This window comes from Ursus arctos, unplaced genomic scaffold (assembly GCF_023065955.2).
Source record: "Ursus arctos isolate Adak ecotype North America unplaced genomic scaffold, UrsArc2.0 scaffold_25, whole genome shotgun sequence".
NCBI lineage: Eukaryota > Metazoa > Chordata > Mammalia > Carnivora > Ursidae > Ursus > Ursus arctos.
The window spans coordinates 19,244,369-19,266,534 of record NW_026622930.1 but is presented as its reverse complement, the minus strand read 5'-3'; the positions used below and the strand labels follow the sequence as shown (position 1 = coordinate 19,266,534).

The 22,166-nt window shown below is 35.4% G+C and overlaps 1 long non-coding RNA gene across 1 annotated transcript in view; it reads left to right on the top strand.

Annotated features, from left to right (window-relative positions):
• The window catches only part of LOC123002157 (uncharacterized), a 289,432-nt gene that overhangs the window by 80,316 nt on the left and 186,950 nt on the right, over window positions 1–22,166 (top strand). Inside the window, exon 3 of the long non-coding RNA XR_006411740.3 lies at window positions 16,832–16,966. This is a non-coding gene — a long non-coding RNA (uncharacterized LOC123002157). The remainder of the gene's footprint in view (window positions 1–16,831; window positions 16,967–22,166) is intronic.

Genomic DNA, 22,166 nt, shown 5'->3' with positions numbered 1-22,166 from the left:
GACTCACACCCCTGTGACTTAGTAGGGTTCCGGGATGCTCCAAGAGGTGGCTGGTGTCTTACTGGTTTCCCATTAGAGTATGAAAATTAGACACCTATGGATTTTGATAGATTGGCTTGCAGAAATAAATATTTATTTATTTGACCTATTTCCTAAGAAATGTCCAAACAGAACACCACTGAATGAACTTTGTTGATAATTCAAAAAAAGGAAGGACCAGTAGGACCATATGTATGATAATGAACTTCTCCTACATCCTATACCAAGGTATACACGACAGTGGCTAGAATCAAACCTGTTAGTTTTAATGTTTCCTTAATTCAAAACAGCTGTTTAAAATTTTTCATTTCAAAACAGCATAGCATTTACACATAAGGAGAACAGAATATTTTAACTTCCCAGTTGTTCTAATCAGCTTCAGGAGAGTTCAGGAAAATGCCAACTCCCCTTTCAGTTTGCCCCCATTCTCCTTGAGATATTTCTTTTGATAGAATTCAAAGTTCAGGGTCACTATTATTGTTTTCTATTTTGAGGAACATGCTAAATCTAAATACTAGTGACATAGACCAAACTAATTTGGAACAATGTTAAAAAAAAAAAAACAATAGCACTGTAACACAAATAAAAGAAAGGGCAATAGTGCAGGAAAGTGTTTTTTTATTCATGCTTTTGCATAATTTTTCTGCATAATTGGCAATTAACCTTCGTTATCCCTCAAGACCTTTACCTTCAAACTGATTTTCTTTCTAAAGGGGGGGACACTGATTTTTTTTGAAGCACCTCCATTTTGGCCTTCTTAAACTTTGCCTACTGAGAATAATTAGCATTTCCACTGAAGAATATGCATTAGGAGTTCATTCATACTAATTTGCATCTAGAAGAAACCACTTGAGTAAAAATTAATTTACTAGAAGGATATAGGTTATACCATGACTTTTGCTTTAGGCTCTTTATCAGAAAGATTTTAAAGAGGGACAACTATAATGCTGCCTGCAGTAAGTTTTAGAATTGTGGCTATTTAGAGATCTAGATGCCTCTTCTTCTTATCCACCTTAACTTATTTGAAAATTGCTTCCAGTAAACTCAACACTACATGACAAATGAGTACATCAAAGTCCCTTGAAAATCATATAAAATTACTTTATTTCTTGGGCCTTTCCTTGGAACCTTAGTAAATCTGGTTTAGAATAGATTTTTAAATAAGCTTAGAAGCTTGAAGGAGTAATCTTCAGTTATCTCAATAATTCATATATGGGATTAATCCCATTTCCAAGTGATTCTTGAAATGATTACTTAATCTGTATTTTCAAACTGCTTTGGCAAACAGAGAAAGCTAAGTTTGAGGCATATTGGTAACTCAGAGACCTCTTACTAATAATACAGCTTGTTGTGCTAAGTCTTTTCTGGAATTTTTCATGACTAAAGCAATACTAACTGCACACCAAATCACTTAATTATTTTTTAAGCAATGTTGATACCTAGTCTTCACATCATAGTATTTTTAATTTTTTTTATTTACTTATTTTTAAAGATTTTATTTATTCTTTTGAGAGAGAGTGAGCGAGCACAAGCAGGGGGACCTGCAGGCAGAGGGAGAGGGAGAAGCAGGCCCCCCGCTGAGAAGGAAGCATGATGCAGGGCTGGATCCTAGGACCAGGACCCTGGGATCTTGACCTGAGCTGAAGGCAGCTGCCCTCTATTTTTTAAAAGTTTTCCAAGGCTTCTAATGTGAAGACAGGGTTTATAAGCATTGGGGGAAAAAAAACCACGATTCTGATATAAGTGGGGCTATAATTGAAAAATCACATTATAATACTTTTATCAAAGATATCTGTAACATTTAATAAAATATATTAACTTGGCAAATCCAGGAAGATATTAGGAGAAAAAGACAAGGAATCTTTTGGCAGCCATAATTGTGAGATAAGTCAGGAACAGAGTTGGGGCTCAGATGCCTGAGTTGGGAGAACCCTTTCTCAGGGTTATCCAAATACAAGGACTCATTGTAAATAAACCTCAACATAAAACTACAAAAATACACAAAAATGAGATGCAGATCAACATATCTAGCTCTGTGGTCTTCACACTGGGACACACAGACTTCTGAAAGCACATGGCGATTTTCCAAGCAGACAGTCGTTAGAAAATAATTTTCCAGATCCTCAGCTTCCATGTAAACTCTTTCCTAAAATGTGTCTTCCAGAGAATGGCATTGGCATTCTGCTCCTTATCCTTTCTCACCTCTTCTCTCCTTTTACAAAAAGCAGTCAATCTCTCACATATACTGAATCTTGCTTTTACAATGCATTGGTCTGGTATGTAAAATACTGAATATCAAAAAAAAAAAAAAAAAGTGCTATTCAGGAATGCAGAGCTCCTGAGTGAGACTCTGAAAACAAGAGTAGGAGAAATTTTTAAAGAAATAGTAACTGTTTTGTTTTTTTTGTTTTTGTTTTTAAGAGAAAGTACATCAGCAGGTGGGGGGGGTGAGGGGGTGGCAGAGAGAGAGGGAGAGAGAGAGGGAGAGAGAGAATCTTAATCAGGCTCCAAGCAGAGCCCTGTGTGGCTCTTGATCTCATGACCCTGGGATCATGACCTGAGTGGAAATCAAGAGTTGGATGCTCAACTGACTGAGCCACCCAGGGGCCCCAAGAATTAGTAACTGGTTTTACACAAGAAACACACTCATGGCAAGATTGTGTCTAATTCTTTCTTGTCTGTCTGTCTATATATCTATCCATCCATCTGTCCCGTAGATTAGTATCTTGGAGGTGAGGATAATTGTCATATATAATTGTTTTAATGTTACCTGTCAGAGACCCCATTCCGAACTCAGGTTCAGTTGCTTGCCGCTTCAAAAAAAAAAATATTGGAGAGACAAGTGATGGTGGGAAAGAAAATGTTCCTTTAGTCAGGAAGCCAGCAACCTTGGAAGATGGTGAACTAATGCCTCAGAGGCCATACTCTCCGTTTGGGTGAAACTGGAGGGCTTTAAAGGGACAGGTGTGGGAAAAGGGAGGGGGCTATGAGCAGGAGAAGCAGGTGCCCAAGCAGTTAGTTATAAGTCAACATGAACCTCAACAGACTTGCTGGCATCAGCAGCAGCTGTTTTCAAATATAGTCAGGACTTACCTGGGAAAGTTTGGTCCTTCATTCCTCAAGGCCAGTGGTCTTCAAGTCTCAAGGAAAGCAGGTTAGTTCTGCTACTGACCTCGGATCTTAGATCAGCAAGTAAGGAGAGCATAAGCTTACAAGTTAACCCTTAAGACTGGTTGAGTGCTGTTACATTAACTAACTTATTTGAATTGGGAAAAAAAAACTCATAGGTTGTATTTTCTACAGAAAGTGTGATTTGACTGATGACAGTGAGGTCTGACTTACTGTCAGACTTATGTATGTCTTATATGTATTTTATATGTCATGTATGTTATATAGATCTGTTGGCAGCAGACATTCTCCATAACTGAAATAAGCCCCTTCAAATTTTGAGGAGATATTTAAATTATATATATATATAATAATATAATATATATAATTATATATAATATATAATATATATAATATATATAATATATATATAATTATATATATATATTATTATATATATATATATGTATTTTATATGTCATGTATGTTATATAGATCTGTTGGCAGCAGACATTCTCCATAACTGAAATAAGCCCCTTCAAATTTTGAGGAGATATTTAAATTATATATATATATAATAATATAATATATATAATTATATATAATATATAATATATATAATATATATAATATATATATAATTATATATATATATTATTATATATATATATATGTATTTTATATGTCATGTATGTTATATAGATCTGTTGGCAGCAGACATTCTCCATAACTGAAATAAGCCCCTTCAAATTTTGAGGAGATATTTAAATTATATATATATATAATAATATATAATATATAATAAAATATATATATATTTTATTTTATAATATATATTTGTATAAATTTGTATTATATGTTTATAATACAATATACTTATTTTTATATTATATATAATATATATATTTCCTGAGAAATTGTATATTTTATTTATATTAATCTTGTGAAAATCGTTAAAATACCTATCTAAATAAGTACTAAGGAATACATAGTTCTACAAAAAAAAAAATGTTTGAAGAACCTCCAGTCTACCTTATGGGACTGATAGAATTCGGGAATTTTGCGGTATTAATAAAATGTGTAAATATATCTAAATGAAGTGGACTTATGCTAAAAAATAAAAGATTTTTTTGAGCTTTGAGCTGGCTGGAGAATGTCTGGGGTATTGCTGACCTGTGTGGATGGGGCAATAAAAATTAATGAAATGCTTATCAGTCAATTTAGCTTATCCTAGTTAGTTCCATCTGCAAGGAAGAAAACATCAGAATTCATTTTTCTGAATGAACGCCGTTAGGAGTAGGCTTAGGTGATATTGATTCAGGCATACTACTGCCCTGAGAACTTCCTTGGTCTTTTTCTGCCTCCATGCATAGATAGTAAGCCAACCCAAAGGGGCTGTGATAACTTGGAGAAGCTGTCAAAGTCATCAGTTAGGGTGAGCAATTTTCACCATCTGTGGCGTCATCTCTGAAATTGTGGTTTGACAGTGAATGTCTCTATACATCTTAGTGTGTGCCAGAGGAATCTGCCCATATATCAAACCCAGCAGCCGCTCCTCCTGTTCTGATTTCATCATGCTGTTTAATGGAACTATTCAATATAGATTTCTTGAAGTACATGCAGCTCACTTTACCTGTGAACTCCCACTTGTGTTCCCTTTTTGTTAACTTACACAGTTCTTTAACTTTGTCAGTTTAGCTGGTGGCTGTACCCAGTAGGCCTAAATAAGTTAATAAAGGACATATGTTTCCCTTCCTCCTTCTGATGCAAAACCCCAGCCTCTCGAAGTCCTATCTCTCTTCTCCAAGAACTCTTACGGGTCTTCAAATTGTCTTTCAGTTGTGCTTATCATCTGGCCCCTCAATTCTCAGTGTCATTTGGACTTGGGGCGCTGCTGTCATTTCTGCTAGACATCTACCCATTTGCTGCACATGGCTGCCATCTCTGCTCTGGAAATGGCAGCCCAGGAAATGTTGAGCATCAGTGTTGCCCTGTTCAGGCAGGCAACACCTTGGTTTCCACTGGGTTCTCTGATCCTGCTGGGATCTGCTACCTCTTGCTTGACACTTTTGCACTGAATATCTTAAGTGCCAGTGCTGGGAGTTTGCTCAGAAACTGGGGTAACTTTCTCTTTCCCCTTTACGTTAGCACTATTAAAACTGTTTCTAGCTACTTGTATAATTTTAGAGAAATAGTACTTTGCTTTTATTTACCCTTTTCCTCTTTCAGTTGGTTGTAGGACTGGGCCAGGATATACATTAGAGCAATAAATATTGAGTTTTATTCAGAATCATCCCTGTTTTCCAGTAGACACTAAGAATGAGTTCTCCTGTTCTAACTTCCTTAGTCCTCTTTGCAAATTGACTAAGAGGTAAGGCTTGGTAGCTGGAAGACTGATAGGCACATACTTCTGAATCTCAGTGATGGACAGAAATTGGGTATAAATTGGGAGCTGCATGACATTCATAAAAAATCTAGAATAGTTGATGGCATATAGTACAGGCTCAAGAAAATTGGATTTCTTTCCTTCATCACTTCACTTTTCTACTACGAATTCAAAAACACCTTAGAAAAAAACTTTCAAAATGAAGCACACATATAGTGGCATTGTTTCTAACAGCAAGCATCATATACAAAGGGAATGTACAGCCATAACTGAATGGCTAATTTGGGCATACATAACGTTTTATCCTTTAAAATGATGTATACTCACATTTTTAGTGAGAGGAAAAATACATAGACTGTAATTCTAAGTAATAAAGCAAGATACTGAATTATAAATATGTTATGATGTCAAATACATGTATAAAGAAAAACCTGGTGGAAACAAGTTTCAATTATTAACATGGTTTTCACTCAGCAGTGGGATTTTGCCTGGCTGGTGTTATCTTCTTTGTACTTGAAGATATTTTCCAAAAATTCCAAAATGAGGGTGTATTATTTTTATATTAAAGAATGAATAATTTGATTAAAGAGACATCCTAAAGGCAGTCTATTTGCTGGTGCTCTCCAGAAGAAGGAATTTTCCTGATGATAAGTTCTTAGGAAGTCTTTCACTGAAATATTCACCTTTCTGCCAGCTCTCTTCCTGCCGTTTGCTCCTCAGCTATCTTTAGGACAAGCACAGTGGATATATTATTCTAAAAGTCCTCATTCTCTTAGTCCATGCCTAATTTGGGAGAGGAAGGAGCTTCTTTTCAGGTTCCTCGAAACTCTTCTTTCAGCTAATAAGCTGTTTTTCTATAGGACTTGATATTTCTTTTTTCGTCATTAGAGGTTTTCTTGATTCCTGCAGATCTCATTAATATTTCTAAACAAATCGCTTTTGCTGACGTCCACAATATTTTATAATCAGCATGCTTAACTTAACCTTTTCTTTTCTATAAAAATCCTAATTCAGAGACATTTGAACTAGCCATTAATTATACCCACTGTGGAAGGAGGCTTCTCATTTTGAAATCCGGCTCCTGAATCTAATAAATTCTGTCTCTTCCTCAATAAGTAATTGACAACTATAGTTGCGGAGATGCATGTTCCACTGATTTTGGTCAAATAGCAAAATTAAACTTGGCTACCAAATATGATCAATGCAAGCTTGCCTGTCCAACATATAATCAAAGGCTCATTGACAGGCTACATTGGTCTCTAAGCCCAGCCTCACTTGCCAAATGTATATAGGCAAGTCTCTGCCTTTTTCTTCTCTTCTAGCCTTTCTTTTAGAAATCCATCTATTTATAATTTTTAAATCATTATAAATTTATCTCTGAAGGTTTCAGTGTCTGAGACTTAGAAATAAATTAATTTCCTGCTAAGAAAATCCTATTTCATAATAACGGCTTTAGGTTATTGTAGCCGGTGTTCCAGAATATTTAAATAAATTCACGAACTAAAATTACAGAGGGCATCAATTTATAAACAATGTTCCATAACCAAGAATTAGCAATTCGTTATCAGAGTGAGAAAAAATGTTAGCCTGTGGATTACCTGGGTTGAAATAATACAATGTCTCAATCAAATAACAACATATATTTTTGCTGTATTTCATAGGTTATTAGTAGAGCAGAGATTGTAGAAAGAGCCTAAGTGGATTTTGCTGGGAATTTTTAATCTCAGTGTACTGAGAGATTTGCCTGTGGTCTGTGGAGTGGAAATTTTATGTGGCTGCCTGGGGAGAAAGGGCAGTGGAGACATACTGAAGTGGAGTGCCATATGGATGTTGTTCTCTTGCCCAACTACAAGAAATAGATCTGATTTCTTAAAGAAAGAAGCTTCTGGAATAAATTTAAGGGGTCTCCATTCTCTAGAATCCATTTAAGACCGAGAGAATAAGCAATATCGCTTTGAGACAGAGGTGAATGATGCAACACATTACTTGCTGGAGAGAGTGATTCTGCTCATTTATGCATGAGATTCAGCATCACAGAGAAAATGGGAAACAACTCTGTAGCATTTAGCAACTTTCGTATGCAGCTTTGGTGGCACTGGGAATTGGCCCTCTAGACAGGAAGACAGATAGTGTTCCCATGCAGGGCAGCAGCAGCAATGTGCTGTGCCAGCAGGAGAAAGAACATGGGCCAAGGTAGCTGGCTACAGCATGTGTAAGATAAGCCGGGGCTTCTCAAAATTACCTGGTGAGGCTTCATTTTCATGGATATTTGAGAGCTTTGTGGTATTTGACGTAAAGACCTCCACAGATTCCTGAGGGTGATAGACATTAGTTTGCCACAAGTATCTGGTAAAAACCTGATTTTTTTCAATCTTTACAGTCCTATGATGAATGCATTATCATTCCTATGTCAGTACAATGGGTTAGATCTCAAAGAGATCAATAAATTGCCCATTCTCTTCCACCAGCAGGCAGTAGGGCTAGATCTGAAACCCAGTCCTTTAATTGAAGATCCCAAATGTTTTCACTGCATATACTGGATCTTTACTTAAAAGTTTTATCTGATTGAAAGACAAATCTGTATCTTCAAATTCTAGGATTCTCTTGATTCAGTTCTGTTCCCTTCTTTTGCATTAAATAAAGCCCTTCATTCTCCCTGAAAGGGATTGTAGTGGTGGTTTTCATGCAGGTAAGTAAAACATATGTTCTCAAGGTCTACCCAAGCAATCGATTTAAATAGAAGGAGGTGAAGAATTATATTTGCAGTTTAGCTCAAACCTGAGACTCTTGCCAGTCACTCCTTTTTTCCACCATGCTTCATGACCAATGTGGTGGGACTATTCTCTGGTTCATCAAGGCACCTCTGATTTTCAGGACCTTGTTCAGTGCCATCTCCTCTGAGATTGAATCTCTAGGAACTATGGATCATTAACTTCTCCAAAATATAATAATATAGGAATTCACTAGGCGAATCATTAACTTCCCCAAAATATAGGAATTCCATATATTTAAAAAGATATAAAATTTATATGATGCTGAGCCTGGGCCAGAAATACTTTTTCTTTTTTTTAATTAATATACAACTGAAGAAGCCAAGTCTGAAATATGAAGAATTTGGCGCAAGCTAACACAGCCAGCTAGGGGCAGAGTTGGCAGTCTCTCTTAAGGTCTCATCATTGCCTTTTCTATCTTCCTGGACACCAACTCTCAAGGAGTCAATCTATGCCTTCCCAGGGAGAAGAAATATATTTAAGGAAGTTCTTTCTGTATCCCATTAAAACATTTCATTGAGTGCATCAGTGTACTCAAACCCCCGAAAACTTACTGACCTGCAGCACCCCTCTTATTCTATAACTCAAAGTCCAAGAATTGCGGTGTCGTCATCTAATTCTTTCTATACAGAGAAAAGTTAGCATGCTTATTCATACATTGCTTGTTCACTTTTTTGTGTGTTTGTAAAGTCATAAATGCAAGGTTGACGTTTCCCTGGAGAATGTTGTAAGGTTCATTTAATTGAGAATCAGAGCATTAACTGTGATGATCTCCCAGTGTTTGATAGGGTCAGTAAAAGTCTTTTTATTGGAGTAAATAGGAGGTAAAATGAAGGTTCGCAGCAATCTATTTGTTTCGTTTTGTTTTGTTGTAGATATTTATCAGTTTGCCACTTCTAGCAAGAGTTTCAACTTTCACTTGAGAATTCTACCCTCTTCAACTTTTTTTTTATTCATCTGAGAGAAAGAGAGAGACAGAGAGAGCACAAGCAGAGGGAGAGGGAGACGCAGACTCCCCGCTGAGCCGGGAGCCAACGTGAGGGTTGATCCTAGGACCTGGAGATCATGACCTGAACCAAAGGCAAACGCTCAACCATCTGAGCCACCCAGGCACCCCACCCTCTTCAACTCGCAATTCATGTTGTCTAAGTGGAGCTTTATCCATAACATGACCTAAGCCAAGTTGGGTAGTGCATTGTATTTTCCTGGCCACAGTGGGCCAAATTGTATTTTCCTTAGGCATGGTAAGGACACACCCTGATTTTGTCAGAATGACTAGGAATTTTGTGGGCTACACTTGAAAATAGGAAGAACTTTTGCTGGTGATATTAAACATGCCAAGGATATGAGGCTAGGGCTGCAACAGTCTATGGCCCTGGGGGACCACCAAATTAAGCCTAAGAATGAAGCCAACACAGAGAACGCAGACTCATGGGAGAACCTAAGTCATTATAGCTTTGTTGGAGCTCTTCACTAGGACTCTTCAGTTTTTATTTAGTTGAATTAATAATTTTCTTTTTTCCTAAATCATTGAGAGTGTGTATGTGTGTTGTGTGTGTGTATTCTGGTTAAAAATAGACTTAACTCATAAAATAAGGAAATGGAAATTATTTACAGGTTGGATAAATGTGTGCTCATCCATCAAGGCAAGTTTTATCATGCCTGATTGGTTCTTCCTCCTTCAAAAAAGTATTCTAATTGTTGAATATTTTGGATAAGTGCTTGTCACCCTAAGATGATCTAATCTCGTCATTCCATATCTGGTTGTCTGGCTTGGAATAGACAAATTGTAATTTTTTAAGGATTTTATGTTTCAGTTTTATTGACACTTAACTAGTTTGTTAAAGGTATCATCAGTGATTTCCAGAACATTTGAGGAAATATTTTAACTTTTTCATTAAAAATTCTATATCTAGAGAGTAACAGTATCTTACATTTGCCAGACAATGAGGAAACGCTCACAAGAAAACATTTCTCCCATTCAAAGAATAAAGCAGTAATATGTCTGCAATTTTAGTTTGTCAAGCTAGAAATGTAATACATGCTGTTTTTTATTTAAACATCCATGGAATATATTTGATTGAAGAGACTATTTATAGGCTCTTAGTGGAAAGTCATTACCAAAGTGTTGGGAATTCCCTGTGAATATGGAAGAATTTGGTATAATTCAGGTTATTTTCTATAAGAGGTAATTGTGAAATCTGTGCCTAGGTGGAAAGGGAGTGAATACTGCAGTCATTGCCAGCTGCAGCCCAAGTAACCACAACATAATTTTAAGAGCTCAACAACCTTTACAAAAGATAGCACTAAAATTAACTTGCCTGTTTCTTCTGTGCTTGAAATTGGAGTATTATGGGGTTCTAAAGGAAAAAAGAAGTACCGTACAATGCCTTCAGGTGGAATGTATGCATAGATAATCAGTATAGATCAAAAAGAAATAGGAATCTTAAGGTAATTTCCTGAAAAGGAGAGAGAGAGAGATCCCCACTTGCCCTTTGGAAAACTCTAGTAGCTGGACAACTTGGCATTGCTCTAGGGCTGCCCTTTTAGGTCACCTATTAGTAAGGTTTCCTTTTAAAATTCCTTTCCTTTTTTTGTGACTCGGGAAATATTTGATGCTTCAGCAGTTTCAGTAATGCCCAGGCCTCTCTTTAATACAAAGTAAAGGAAAGCACAGGGAAGGTAATGCATTGCACACTTCGGGATGAAGCAACAAAGTAGTGTGATCTACCCGAGGTTAATTGTATGATAGAAATTTTCTGAATTTGGAGAATACAGAAAACTTTAAAAATCTTCAGGTGTAATTATTGAAGTGTTCACAGACCCAAAATAAGTTCATGCCTTTAGAAATGAGGATAATACTGATGATTTTTTTGCCATTTCTATAAAATATGAGTTACTTCTCATGTATACTTTCCTAATTTCTAAAATAATGAATGATCTTTGAAAACACTGAAAAGACCTAAATGAAAAAAAATATGTTCATTGTCTCATCACCTAGATGCAAATATTTATAACATTTCCTAGCTTGTCTGTAGTTTTTTTCTTATTGTACCTCCATGTAGATGAGCTTCGTTGTGTAATGGCTTGAATATAAGAAAACCAGACTGAAACTACATCAAAAACTAATGATGTACTGTATGGTGACTAACATAACATAATAAAAAATTTAAAAAAAAGAAAAAAGAAAACTAGACTGATACATATATATATATATATATATATTCTGTTTCTTTTATTTACTGAGAAAGACCAAGTTAATACGTATCAGTTCATTACATGACTTTTAATGGATGCTTAGTACACACACATATATTCAAACAGTTCTCTGTTGTTGTACCTTTAGACATTTTCAGAGTTCTCCATAAGATAAACCATATTAAGCATCCTTCCTTTCTCTATACTGAAATCCTTTTTATAAATTTTAGATTTGAATCTTATAGCAAGTCAAGCAGAGCTCAGTGACATTAAATTTCAGCAGGATGCCCCAAGAATAATTTCATTATTAATTTGTTCATTGATTTGCTTCTTCTAGTTACATGTAGTAATTGATTATTTGCCAGCTCCTGCACTAGACTATAAGCTTCTAGTGGGTGAGGTGAGGACTGTTTTTTTTTCAGTTTACCTTCATATCAGAGGCATACCTCACAGTATGTGGCACATTGCAAGGGCTCAATACTTATTATTGATTAAGTGAAAAAAATATAGATTAAGTTTTCTGAGATAATAAAAGATGACAATAAGTGTTTCAATAGTAAAATCACATGTAGTCAGACCTTCTATTTTTCTGTTTTAAATACTGTGTATAACACAAGTTAGTGATGTATTATAATTCATTTTATAGATGATGAAGAAACATAAGCAAGTTAACTAACTTGTTCAAATTTATGGAGGCCCTAAGTGACAGATTCATGATGTAGCATACAGTTACCTATTTCAGAGTCCATGTTCTAAACCACTATACCGTACTAGTAGTTTGCAGTTGTATTAGCATACCTATTCCGAGACTGGATTCAAAGTCCTCAAAAGCTCTAAATTGATACTGCTCACAACGTGTTTCTATGTGCAAATAATTTTTATAAACAACTAATTAAATGAAGTTAGATAAATTTTTATCCCAGGGAACACTGAAAGCATTTCTTACACTATCATGCATAGTAAAACATTGTCCTTCCTCTTTCTGCACCTGAACTTCTGGTCCCCCAGCTCCCTCCTTTTCAAGATGTGCTGTAATGGTACCATTACACGTTATTGGATTTACATCCTTTGGGAGATAATGTTCTTGCGTCTGCAAGGCTAAAGATTTAGCAGAAATGAAATGTTGTAATTCTTTGTCTTTGTTGCAATTTTTTCTTTCTCCCTATATAATCTTAAAACTTCTTTCATTAGAGCATAAGAATATATAATTTAAGACCAGCTCCAGTTCTGATCACACATGAGATCTGCTTATACAATCCCACACATGAAGGCCTCTACATTTTCTCATTTAGCATTAACATATCAGGGTTGCCAGATTTATATAACCATAAAACCTACAGCCAAATGATTGGAATTAGAAGAAATAGCAAGTGCATGAATCATGTCTTGAATCAACAAATTTGGGTTGGTTTATTTTCATATAGGCTAGAGGATGAACATCAACATCTCTAGAGAAACTAGTCAAAGATGGGAAGTTTCCCACTATGCAGCGTGAGAACCACGAGCTTTCACTGTCTGGTGTTAGTTGTCCCTACAGGGCTTTAGGTTGCCCCTGGACTCTCTTAATGTTTCAAAGTTCATTCCAGTGTATCCTCTGGATTTTTCTCTGACAGAGGCCTTTGTCACAAGATCTAGTTAATAGTATTGGCATAGGAGGTTTCTTGGTAAAGAAAAATTATCCATATATGCAAGGTAACCAGCAGACCTAGCCAGGCAGCCAGTGGGCCATTGCAAGCACAGACCTTGAGATAAAACTTCTGTGACCTTTCATCCTTACCTTTAGTCCAAAACGGTGTATGTGTGTATGGGGGAGGTATTAATAGAAAGGTTAGTTAAAATTTATTAGATAATTTTATATTGAATAAAGTTTATGTTGAATGATCCTATTAAAAGAAATTATTTGGACAAGTTGCCTGCATTTGGTTTCCACATACTACATCAAAGCTGGTGGAGTGAATGTAACAAAGTTCGATGTCAGTTCATAGATCTCGGTGGTTTGTCTTTAGTATGTCTACTGGGCTAAGAAGGCCTGGTAAAGGAAGTTCCAGGTCTGAAGTTACCCCTCTCTGGAGGACTTCATTATTTTGTAAATGGCCTAGGAATGGGGGGAGACTACCTCCACCTCCCCTTCTGGAAAGTCTTCAGGTGGTTGACACATACCAGTCCCTCTAAGCAACTAGGTAAAGCTTCTGTTGCTGGGAATTGTGTTTGTCTCTTTGCAGAGACTAACAAGATCTAGACCTGACTGAACTCATATTGGAAAGTTAAGACCCATTTTGGCCCAACACTCAGAATCTCTTTTTGGGACTAAAGCACTCATTTCCATAGCTGCTGACAGGGTTGGTGACTACAGGCTTGCACTTGGGACCAGGTGGTCTCTTTCTGGAAATATATCTGAGTTTGAGAAAGCTATTTGGCCCAAGGTCATGCCCCTTCCTGGAGTCAGGCCCCATGCAGTGACTGGTTGATATAGGGATAAAGGTCTAGCATCCTCATACTGATTAGGACAACTATACAGGGCCATCCCAGATTTTAGTGCTCTATCCAATATCTTTCTCAGAATCTGTTTCCTGGAGAACCAAAAATGCCATAAAGGCACAGGAGAAAAAAATCAGACAATAGGCTGTCTTTGGTTCTACAAAACAAGCCATCTATCAGTCAAAAAGACTTTTCCAAATTGGTCAACCTACATGAGAAGGTGCCTATATTGAAATTTGGGTACAAGACCTAAGAGTCATTTACTAGTTATTTTTCAGTGCACATATATTTTTTTAGTAGATGTCATGAGAAAAAGTAGCTGAAAACGGAGAGAACAGAGTTTTTTTGGATGTCACAGAGCAATGATGGGACATCTTAATGCCTTTAGCATATAGGGCATACAATCACACCATCCCCCCACACACATAGCATTCTAGTAAAGGGTACTATTTACAACATCCATATTTTTTCTGCAGCTTTGCACATTCTGTTCCTTCTGTATGGAACATCCTCCATTTTCAGCTTCTTCTTTGCTAGACTAATGCCTATCTGCCTTTAAAACTCTGTCCATGGTGCGCCTGGGTAGCGCAGTCATTAAGTGTCTGCCTTCGGCTCAGGGCATGATCCCAGCGTTCTGGGTTCGAACCCCACATTAGGCTCCTCCGCTAAGAGCCTGCTTCTTCCTCTCCCACTCCCCCTGCTTGTGTTCCCTCTCTCGCTGGCTGTCTCTCTCTGTCAAATAAATAAATAAATAAAATCTTTAAAAAAAAACAAAACAAAAAACCTCTGTCCAGTTGTGACCTCTTTAAAGATGGGTTTGATGCCCCTTCCCTATGCTCTAAAAACATCATAAACTCCAAAGCCTCATTGTGAATGTGTTATACATTTGTTTACCATGTCTCCATTAGACTATGATGTGTGTGTCACATCTGTTTCTATCACCTAATAGAGTACCTGGCACTAAGCATGCATTCTTGAGATAGACTCTCTGTGAGAGTCCCATTTTTATGTTCTTATATGTTCCCTATAGATACTATGAATTCGGCAGAGGGTGCTTTCTGGTAGTATTAGCTCTAAATTTCTAAAAGGATGATATTATGTGGTATATTCTCTAGCTAAACTTTCTGAATATTAGTCGTTTACTATTAAAATGTTGGCATGATTTTCTATTCTTGTTTTCTCAACTATATCATTGAACTCTTAGTTATAAGCTGTCGTTTACTCGATGTGCCTTGTTCTTCAAAATAGATGGTAATCGTTTTATGACCAAGTTCAGGAATTAATACTCCACTTTCTTCCCTCATGTGAATAGTACCGTGTTGAATCCGTAGAAAGTTTTGTATTTGGTAATTGGCCAGATGTAATGGAATATCTTTAATTTTCTTTCATAAATATAAATGTCAAATTAGCTGGATTTTTAGAATAACTAAGAATCTTTTATTTTTGTTGTTAACAAAGATAGAGTGACTTCAGCATGAACATTTGTTTTAAGTTTCCAAAACTTCTATTTCACGGAGACAAAATAGCCATAGATGAAAAGCTATTTTTTTTAACTAAAATTTGCCAAATTATTTCTTACAGGGAAAATATTGCTAATTGTCTCAGTTTTATGAAAAAAAAATCTCATTAGTAACAATGTTATTTTGTAATTACCTAGAAATCTATCTATGGGTACTGAAATGTGAAGCCTTTAATATTCTTCTAATTTGCTTCCCTAATTATAGTAAATATCATTAGCTGTGATTTCACATACTCAGACCTTTAAAATAATTATTTGTGAGCTAATCTGATCTTTATTTTGGCATTATTTGTAAGGAACCAATGTGGTGAGAAAATATAAACAGGGTATAGATGCAATTTAATAGACTATATTTATACTGCAAAAGAACAAGTGTTTTAAGGGTCTTATGGTTTTTAGTTACACTTTACTTATATAGAGGGTACATACATATCACCCATATACAAAGAACCAAGCACCTGGATGAAAGCAAAAGTGGACTCTGAGCAGCTAAACTGGAAGTCACAAGTTTTCACAGTGATAAGTTACCCTTTAATACAATCATTACAAGTCTGTTCACACAATTTAAAAAGCACTGTTGCTTAGGGTCCTCGTTACACAAAATACAGGATACTACAGCACAGTGGGTGGGAGTACTATTAGAAGCTGATGAATTGACAGGAGAAAAAAATCCCAACTGGTAGGTAGACATCACGTTGGGGGTTCATAAATAAGAAAAGGTATGGGTACATGAATGCAAGAGGAGTCATTTGGTGCTATTAATGGAGAGGAAAACAAATCTAGAACCATAACTGGTCCTTTATTTATAAAATACCACATATTTGCCAAATTATAACAATTATACTAAGAATAGAATTTTACATTTTAAAAACATTTTTAATGTATGCTCAGGGCTGATGATCAGTATCCATTCTGATTGGACTTTGCCATTTTCCTACCAGTTTTTGAAAAATCTTTGCTATTATTATTGCATGTGTTACCTCTTTTAATCCTTAAGTAAAACTTCTGCAGTTGTAACAGGTTGCTTTCTGTTGCAAATAGAAATATACAATAAGCAGATTATCTTGGTCCTCGTGCTAATTACTCCAGCTATCATATATGGTGGCAGGATAAGTTCTAACCCAGGAAGAGGGAGTATATCTCACATATGTGATGTGTCAGAGTTGGGTAGATGCTCTCCAAAGAGAGCATGTGTTCACATTGCATTTGTTAACAGATTTTTTGCTAGGGAATGGCTGCTCAGCTCAGGTGTGCATTGTCCTCCCTACTTTCACTACTTTGCCTCTCCCTATCTGACCTCCCTCCTCACTCCCTCATTTGTGTTACTTCCAGGCTGAAGTGTTAGCAGGTGTTCTGCTCCATATCACCATATTCAGAGACAGAGATAGAAGGAACCTGGATCCCTGAATCTCCATGTGGAAGACCAGTTGCCACCCAGAAATAGAAACAATGTATTATAGCATGTGGGTGAGTAATATATTCTATTGTGTCAACACAGTAAGTTTGGAATTTATCCCACAAAGTTTATTGATTAAAGTAGCTGGTGTTTAACTAATATTCTATTTAATTAGATAGCAAACCTTTTTCAGAAGTTGCCAGTGGACTTCTCTTAAACAGTTTGCAAGGACAGGGATATATCCCTATGCCCATGGAAAGGTAAACAGGGTTATAGATTTAAAACTCATTTATTTAGCCCCAGGAAATAAACTAGAAATAACGCATTTCTAACCATCAGTTCAGCTTCTAAACTCTTTAATATTAAGTTTGGTGTAATCTCTTTGGATAGAATAACTACTCCAGTAGAGTCCAAATCGCATGTTAGGTCCTGTTCTAGATTTTAATTATCCTGCACAGCATTTCCCAGTAGTAATCACCAGAAAAATGAGAATAGGCTATAGAAGGATTCTTCATATTAAGCTTTATCTTCCTGGAGACCTTGTAAAATCATCCCTGAGTTTTCTAACTTTAACAAGTTCAGTGCTTTCTTTTTCTTTCTCATTTAAAAATCTCAGATATTGATCCAATTCTGTCATTCTTTAGTTGTTACTAATGTTCCTAGGCTTTTATCCTCACCTATAACATGAGAGAAGTTGATCAAGTTCTCTCTAAATTGCTTCAATATATAAGCAACAGAGAATGTTTTTTATCTGTGTATATAGCAAATATATAAAATATCAACCCCCCTTTTCCATTTATATAATATCAGTAAATGTCATCTTGCTGTTTAGAAGGGATATTTTCTTTTCTTAAGTATTCCTAGATAATTGTGTAGTTTACTACCGTACTCCAGCCTTAATTGGAGGGAATTGTTAAGCTTTCATGGCATTCACATGTACTGTGGAAATGTAAAGTGTTGATCAAGGTTAAGAACAATATTTAAAGCTGATTATACATATTTATATGCCCTCACCCTGTACACACACTTACGGTCATTGAGTATATGAGCTCTTTCTCTTCTGCCTTATAGTAGAAAATTTTGAGGACTGAATAAAGTTATTGAACCTTCTCTTTCATAAAAAGATTAAATTATGTTAGACTTCAACACGGAAAATTAAATTAACCAGAACACCTTGTTCTCTAAGCCACAGGATACTTTTTAAAAAATTTGTAATTGTTTTTCAGTTTGTAATACTTGGACCTGTTTACATAGGTCTCTCTAGAAACACTTTGCATTGTTTAAATGGTCCAATCCAATGAAACTTCACTGTTGAGTTCTTGAGAAAATAAAATCCCTAGTACTTATGGCATAGAAATGAGTGTACAATTGTTTTCTGAGAATGAAAAACTTTGAGTTGCTAAGACAAGCACAATTAAGCCTTATATTTAATGCATAACTCAGCTGAAGCTGAGTGAAGTGCAGTAACCACCCAAGGTAAACCATTGTTACAATGTCAAAAAATAGCACAAAATATTTTCAGTCAATAGACTCTCAATAAAAAATCAGGATAAGGAAGGAGAGAAGTGGAAGTAAATAAAAAGAGAAAAATGAAAAAGAATGAACTGGTTGAGTATACTCTTTTGACTATAAAAAATGCTGCATTATTTTGTAACTTCCTTTAGATGATTGGTGGAAATGACATTATAACGTTCTATCAGCTGCCATGCCTCAGTGAAGTTTGCAGACATTAGCTTTGGGAGGTGTGAAAAGAGCCATCTCTTTGAGGAAACTGTGCAAATTGCTCACATATTATAAAGGGAGTTAGGCTTTGTTGAATGGAGTATATTAATTGTAGGAAAAAGGCATGTAATGTGCTGGCAGTTTTAGAAAGTGAACATCTTTGCTAGTCCTTGGTGATTTTTAAATCCCTGTCATCTCACAATGAGCAAATAGTAACAATGATACGAGCAAGCTAAGCCACCAAGAGGAAATTTTATGCAATGAAAGATAAGAAAACACAGTATGTTATGAGATCATCTGGTAATTTCAGTGCTTAAGCATGTACGAGTCAACCAATTTTTGTTCCTGCTTCTCTTAGGTCAGTAAAAAATTTAGTTTTGATTAGCAGTTTTAACACTTGGAGGTAGCAGGAGAAAGTGCGAGCTGCCTTGGAATCTTGCCATTACCCTGCTCTTGGATCTTGGGTCATGATACAGAAGCTGGTTTTTATATTAAATATTCACCATGTCCGGGCCACTATTCTAATTAGTGTAATTATATTATATTATTTAATGCTCACTACAAGTCTATGCATTTGGGCCTAGACCCATTTTAAAGATTAGAAAAGTTTAGAGAGATTGTCTTTAGTTTCTGTGAGATATCAAGTCAACAAGAAGAAAAAATTGGGGGAGGCGGTAAGGGAGTGGGTATCACATTGTCTTCATGTCATTATTTAACGTCACTCTGTCATAAGGGCCTCCAGCTAAATAATACGTAAATAAGCTTTCTGCCTTCTAAAGCAGTTCTAGATCCCTTTGTACTGTTGTATTTTTGCTTTATTGTACTTAGCACCACCTCATGTTTAATGGTTGGCTCTTCTCACTAAAACTGTAAGGTGAAGGAAGGCAGCCATCATTTTTGTTTTTCTTCCTACTGTGTTCCCTGAGCTTGGAATAGTGCCTTCATAGTAAGTATGTTAAGCAAAGCAGTGTATTTTCTGGTTTGCCAAGTTAAAAAAAATTAGAGAGTCCATAAACTAGCATCTATTCCTATAAAATAGCAGTGTTGATCATAAAAATTAGTAATGAAGGACTATGACAGGCATGAGGAAACATTTTGGGGTTATGGAAATGTCAACTGATTTGCTTTTGGTGATCTTTGTTATGAGTGTAGATATGTCATAACTTAATAAATTTTACACTTAAAATATATGTTATTTATTGTATGTCAGTTATACCTCAACAAAGCTTTTAAAACTAAGGATAGAAAATGCTGCAGAACGAAAGATAGAATGAATTAATTAAATTTACTTTAGGAAATGATCGCCAAAAGTTTCTTATTTTATGTTGCCTTCATTTATTAAACTATTCTAACAGACTGGCATTTGAGATCCAGTGAACTAAGTAAAAGGGCCTTATAATAGTGATTCTAACCTAGGGACGCTTGCTTCAGTGTCAGTGAGCTTAACTATTAAATATCAAAGTATTTCACCTTACTGCTTCAGCTTCGTATTACATAAAATAGGTTATGAAGTACACTGAAATTGCTCTAAATATTAACTCCTATCCATACTCTGAATTGTTAGGAGTTCATACACATTAGAACACGAATGCTTTAATGCGTATGTTTTAAAACAAAGAAGAGCACTTTGTAATCAAAGTGTAAGCAAGATCTTATATATGAATTTGCACTTGTTATTCCCTGCTGTGCTTGAACATCAAGTTTACAACTCATCATTATCATTCTTATTCATTATTATAATTGTAGTAGTGCATGAGATAGATAATCCCAATGGAATAATGTAAAAACCACTCATACTTGATTTTAGACTATTGTGGAAGCAAGGGAAATAAGCTTAGATAAAAATGGAAATCCACACGTGGACAATCATAATTAGCAGAATGTCTAAGCTAACATAGAGTTTCTAACCTAGTGTTGGGCTTACTGAGTTAACTAATGATGCTGCAATATGTCAAAAGTATATTTAAGAGTTTATTAAATAGATCCCAGAATGAAAAAAAAAAAACTTGCATGATTTTCCATATTTCTAGATTCTCTGTATACAACTTTGATATGCCTAATGAAGACCACTTCTACAAGTCAAATCATTCAGTACATTTAAAATAAAAGAATAAATGATAGTTTTGTTTGAAATGTTTAATTATTTCATATACAATGCTAGGCTTTGGGAATAATAACATTGAGTAATGTATGCTTCCTGACATGATCTCCTAGTTGAGCATTGGTGATGCTAATATTCAAGAGAGGATAATAATTTAGTAAAATTTAAATTATCTTTCCATTATGAAAAGTAAATTTTTGTCTTTATTAGTTAGGGAGACAGTTAATACCTGGACATCATCTGAGTTGCCTAGCTCCTTAGGGTAAATTTCATGGCCCCTAGCATTTACTTACAGTTGTTAATATGGCAGACTTTAATGTTATAAGACTTCTATTAAATATGAGACCCACACTTAATTTCATTGGCCTGGCAGAATAGAAGAGTAATACAAATACAATTATTGGATATGCTTAATAGATTTTCTTACCCTTTAAAATTATTGATTAGGTAATATTTGGTTCAAAAGTAGAAAAAAGAGAAAGGCATAGAACAGATAGGTCTTGCTTCTGATCCTGCAACCGTACTCCATATGCTATTCCCACCCCAGCTTACACACACACACTCAGATACTCCTTACGCACCCATTCATTGGTCTTAGTATATTGATTCAGATTGTTTATGACAATATAAACAAATAGCACACATGCACTTATTTCATATACAAAAAATACATTGACTTTGTTCCTCTATCTTGCTTTTTTCACCAGTAATACACTTTTGAGATCTTTTAATTTAATTTAATATTTTTATTAACAGTGTTTGTCTCTTAGTCTTCTTTTTTAAAAAATAATTTTATTTAAAGTGTAGTTGACATGTAATGTGAAGTTAGTTTCAGGCATACAACATAATGACTCAACAATTATATACATTATGAATAGCCATGATAAATGTGTTACAGTATTATTGACTATATTCTCTATGCTATACTTTGCATCCCTGGGACTTATTTATTTTATAACTGAAAGGTTGTGCCTCTTAATTCCCTTCGCCTATTTCTTCCATCCTTTTATCCCTTCCCCTTTGGCAGCCCAGGTCCCCATATGTATGAGACCATTTCTCTCTTTGCTGTTGTTTGTTCATTTTGTTTTTAGATTCCATATAAGATCTAGTTATCCTGGTTCATGGAGGGATTTCCCATTCACCTTTTAATGTGAATGTTATTCAATAGTATATATACATATTTAATATGTATATATAAAATAAAACATCCAGATAACTCATATTGGTGATCATGGTGGTTTTCAAACTTTTCTATTACAAATTTATGCATATTTGCTACATACAAAATAATATATAGTTTTGCACATATGTAATTTCTTGCATGTGGAGAAATATTTGTAGGGTAAACATGTCAAGGTAATACCTAATTGCCCTCCACGCATGTTGCATGGATTTGAACTACCATCTGAAATATATAGGATGCTGGTTTTCCCTAGCACATATGGTTG